Source organism: Phaethon lepturus, unplaced genomic scaffold, assembly GCF_000687285.1.
Source record: "Phaethon lepturus isolate BGI_N335 unplaced genomic scaffold, ASM68728v1 scaffold30995, whole genome shotgun sequence".
NCBI classification, from domain to species: domain Eukaryota; kingdom Metazoa; phylum Chordata; class Aves; order Phaethontiformes; family Phaethontidae; genus Phaethon; species Phaethon lepturus.
Window position 1 is genome coordinate 9575 of NW_010538904.1, and position 4872 is coordinate 14446.

Consider the following 4872-nt stretch of genomic DNA (forward strand, 5'->3'; position numbering starts at 1 on the left):
GGCAGCTACCAGTCATTCCTTTTCTCGATTTTACCAGCCTCTACACCTCTGCCTTCGAACTGTGGGACCCAGCAGGACTTTCACCATTCCAGCCCACGGGAGCTGGGGGTAACAGAGCTCAGGGCTGAGGCTGGCTTTGAAATAGACTCCAACATGCTCTTTTTCTGTCTTCCACAGGTACTTTGCAAACTTGCAGGTTGTGCCCAGCTAATTGGGCAATCCAGCCGACCTTTGGGAGGCTCAACAGTTTCCCCAGCAGAGAAATTCAAGGAAGGGTCAAACCCCAGGAACTCTTTATTCCAGCCATGCTTTGTGGCAGCCACACTACATCTATGCCTCTGGCTCTAAGATAAACCACCAATCTCAAGGCTCAGGGAATGATGTGGACCCTCTCCTGAGAGGAACAGGCTCACCAGTGGGACAAAACAGACGATAGCTTGAATGACCTCAATGGAAAGTGGTTTCCCCAGTGTCGTTTCCTATCCATGTTTGCACTGTCTCCATTTTCAAGCTGCACTGAGCAGGGTGAATTGCAATAGGGCTGGGCAGAAAAGCCACAAAAAGCCTTTTCCTTGCAAGAGACATTCAGGGACCACCAAAGCAGAGGTGACAGGGCCCAGAAAGGAGTCTACCCTTGGCCAGAGAGTGAGTCCCCAGGGACAGGCTAGAGCTCAAGAGCAACGGAAGATCAATTTCTGTCTTTAAGGACCTTCCAATGTGCTTTTCATGTCTGCCCCATGCCTGTCACCTGCACAGCATGGGCAAGCAGGAGGGATGGCTCTCTCCCAGTGTCAGGGAGGGACTGCAGGGCCCCGTGCCTTGATCCGCCCCAGACAAAACAGGCTGTGGGTCAGCCTGGAGCCAGACCAGGGAGGTGAGGAGACCAGGACAGGCAACAAGCCTCAGCCTGTGTATTTGAACCAACTGCCAAGCCAACAGCCACCACAGGAGAGGTCTGAGGCTAACAGAGGTGAGGGATGCCCCACTGTGGGACAGGGCAGAAGGATCATGAAACACAGGCTGGAAAAGAGCCGGCAGCTGCTGCCCAAACCATAACACCCAGCGTAAATGCAGAGGGAGTTCTGCTGCTTGCCGGTGAGGGGATCACATCTGCATGGAGGCAGGAGCAGATGCCAACCCAGGTGCTGGAGGTACAGTGAGCTTACACAGGTCTTGATTGCTTTCCAGCATCACTGATGCAACACAGAGCTGTGCCCTGTCCACCTTTGAGAACTGGGGAAACCATGATAAAGGAGGGGATGGACTCCACAGATCACCATTAGAGCAGGGGGAAAGAGGTCTGCTGCCAGGGAGGCACTGGGAACAGACACAGGGATGCAGCTGGGTCAAGGAAGACAGAGCAGCCCTGAAAAAGCCACAGCCAAGGCAGCAGACAGGGCAGAGAGCACCCTGGGGTGTCAAAAGCTGCAGAGCCCGTCCCACAAGCCCCAGGACAAGCCCAACGGCTCCTGATCTCACAACTGTCTAACCAGCTCTTGTCTCACACTCAGCTCAGCTCCCCTCCCTCCAGCAAGCCCCAGGCGCATGGCCGGCTCTGCTCCCGGCACCTTCCCGGTGACTTGTCTTCCCAGGACACATCCCACTCCCTGAGGGGCACATCCCTGCTCCGGCAGCCACTACCTGGGAGCACAGTGAAGAAGAGATGCTGGAATTGGCCAGCATTGCCTAGGGAAAAGTCATGTAACGCTCTGTGCTTGAAGATCTCAAGGCAAGACCTGGCAAATAGATCTGGACTGAGGGAACTAGCCACAGGCAGCTGTTCAACAGCAGTGAGGCGAGAAGGGTTGTTCCCAAGCAGGGGGGCTGATGCTGCCTTCCTCTAACACTCCTGGGGCTGGGATTTCCTCCAGGGAAGGTTTTGATAACCACCCTGCGCTTTTCCTGCCTCTTGCACTGTCAGGAAATATTCACTTGGATCCAAGCCCCTGTCTTTCCCTCTAGCTAAAATTAGTACCAAGTTCCTAAAATAGCCTCATCCCAGTCTGTCTGGCAGAAGCAGCAAAGCAAGCCCCCCACCCTGCGCCCCCAAACCATCCATGGACAAGGAAAGTCTCGGATAGAAAAAGGGATCATCAGCTGTGCGTAAAGGTCTCTCAGACTGCCACCACCCTTCGTGCACGAGAGCTGGTAGCAGTGCTAACTCCAGGCACATCTGCCCCGCAAGGAGCCAGCAGCGCGGTGCCCTGATCACACCAGACGGAGCCGCACCGGATCCGTGCCATGCACATTGAGCAACCAGAGAGCCCCTACAAGGAAAGCCAGCAGCTGCGTGGATGTGTGGACCACAAGGAAAAGCACACCAGGTGAAAAAAAAAGAGCAATGGAAAGGGTTCAGAGACTCTGGGACTTCCCATAGAGGAGGTGGAAACACAGGGCAGCTGGAAAAGGTGGGGTGGGGAGATGTCTCAGGGCAGATGCAGCAGCAGCAGGGATGGTGGCCAAGGCCAGACAGGCTGTTTTCTGAAGGGCCCAGCTAACCGCTAGAGGGAGGACGGCAGGCGTCCGGCCGCCGGCTCTTTGTGTGGGAGCCCAACGCACCCTCTCCTCCCACCGCAGGCAGGACCCCAACCTGTGCGCCTGTATCCCAGCGAGAGCCAGCCTGGCAGCAGGGCACCCGCCCGCCCAGTCCTGTTCACCCCTGCCTGCCCTCCCAAAACACAGTCACTTCATGGCCCCCCAGCTGAGGCCTAGCTGTTTGGTGCAGGGATAGAAGAAGCATTAGGTGTGACCTATCCTGATTTGATGAGGATTTTCACTGTTTAGGGGCTATTTGGTGGCCTCTGGAAAAAGGCACTTGGGTCTCAGTTCTGCTCCTGGCATAGATCCATGCACCCGCATCAGCACAAACCGCAGCTCAGCAGAGGGGAAAAAGGGATGACAGGCTATGAAGACTGAATACCCTCTCCGCCCACAAACAGAGGGTCCCTTCGGGGGCAGAGGGAGGCATGCAGGCAGGGGACAGAGCATGTGCACGGCATGGCACAGAGGGAAAAGCTTGTCCTGCAGCTGCCCAGGCAGTACCTTTAGTCTTCAGGGCAGTCAAATCCAGTCCGCTTCACCAGCACTAAAGTCACTTAAGCCCTTTGCGCCAGTCACCGGAGCAGGACTTTCCTTGGAAAGCCGACCCTGCCGTAGGGGCACACGGGTTACGCTGCGGACAGGCCGGGAGCACCACCTCTGCCAGGCATCAGTTACCGCAAGCTCTCCACATCTTCCCCAGCACAGAAGACCCTCTCCAGCTGAGGGACTGGAGTGTGGTAATTCAGCGCATCAGCTTCGCTCGCAGTCAGCACACCGACAGTACGGAGCAGTCCCCGTGCCTTACTTGGCACTATGCAATCAAATGGTGATATTCAGAGAGGGCAGAAAGAGGCAGTGAGATACCGAAGCAAGGGGCTTGCTTACCCATGACACCACCCGGCCGTTGAAGCAGGGAAGCTTGGCATTGTCGTCCGAGATCTCTTCTTTCACCACCCTGCAGAGGGGAGAGGAGGCAGTCAGAGCTGGGTCCAGGGCTTCAGAGGAAAAGGTGGGTGTTTGCACCCAACAACAGGCAGCCCAGGCTTGGCAATGGGGCAGGGGGAGGACCAGCAGCTCCCTCCTGCTGCCAGACTACAGCCTCCTGTGCCCACAGCCATGACTGGCAGGCTGGAGGGGGAGAAGATCGGCAGAACAGGCTCTTCCATCTGCATCCAGCTGTTTTATCCCCCGATTCACTTTTCAATCAAAAAAAAAAAAAATCACGTGCATATTTCCACCAGTTCGCTTATTTCTAAAGAAATACATTATTTCAACCTCTTTATAATGATCTGAAAGAATCACAACCTATGCCAGCGATTTCTAAGAGATGAAAGTGAAATACATTAAACATGCTGCCTCCCAAATGTTACTGTTGCTTTTTAATTACATATATAATATTTCAACATCACTTCAAGCGTTATAGTTGTGCCACAATGTCATGTTCCCGCATTACACAAACAGCTACGTTATTATCAGTCTTCATAGTGGAGGGAGCACTGATAATTTTTTCCCCCGTCAGTTTTCGTTGGAGAGAAAACTTTTTCTTTCTATTTTAAGTATCATTGGGCACCTAAATACTTTTTCCACAGTGAGTCTGCAACCATAACAACTTGTAAATTCACCAAATTCAATTAATACCATATTTGATAAATCAAATCTAATGGCAAAATAGGCTTTAACAAGCTCATTTTCTTTTCTATTTATTGACAACATTTTAAGCACTCTTATTTAAAGACACCTTACAAGTAGTTTGTGATATTAATTTCCCCTTCCAAGCTATATCTAAGGTAGCTTGACACATACTGTGCTTTAAAAAATAATGTAACGGTGAATAAATTATGTTTGGAGGAAAAAAGAATCCAACAGAAAAAGAACAAAAGAACGAATGTGAAACCAAGGGAAATTACGTATTAAAAAGAAGTAGCTTCTAAGTAACTGTCAGAGTGTACAGAGATGGGATCCCATTAACAGCTCTGAAGGGTCCCCAGGCCAGTCCCCAACTCACATAGAATCGAAGAGGATGCAAGCATGGGATGCGGAGCTGTGACCCATTGCTCCAGAGTGCCGTGCAGTCCAGGCACTGCCATCGAGTTGCAGCACACTGGGGCTCGGAGAAACAGATACTCTGGGCTTCTGGTTGCACTCCCTGGTGTGCCAACAGCTGCCCAAACTGTCACTGAAAATAGGGCGACAAGGGCTCGCCAACACTCAAAAGGCATCAGCAAAAGGCAAATGAACAGTGCTGGAAGACCAAAACCTGGGAACAGGCTCGCTCCACCCTGCCAGCCACACTGGTTGCTCCAGTGTCATGCACGCTCAGCAAAGGGCTGT

The 4872-nt window shown here is 52.6% G+C and overlaps 1 protein-coding gene across 1 annotated transcript in view; it reads right to left on the reverse strand.

Moving 5' to 3' along the window:
- LOC104620682 (segment polarity protein dishevelled homolog DVL-3-like) overlaps positions 1–3496 on the reverse strand; it is an 11055-nt gene extending 7559 nt beyond the window's left edge. Inside the window, 1 exon segment of the mRNA XM_010286974.1 lies at positions 3427–3496. The gene's annotated coding sequence lies outside the window, so the exon portion shown is untranslated.
- Between the last annotated feature and the right edge of the window lie 1376 nt (positions 3497–4872).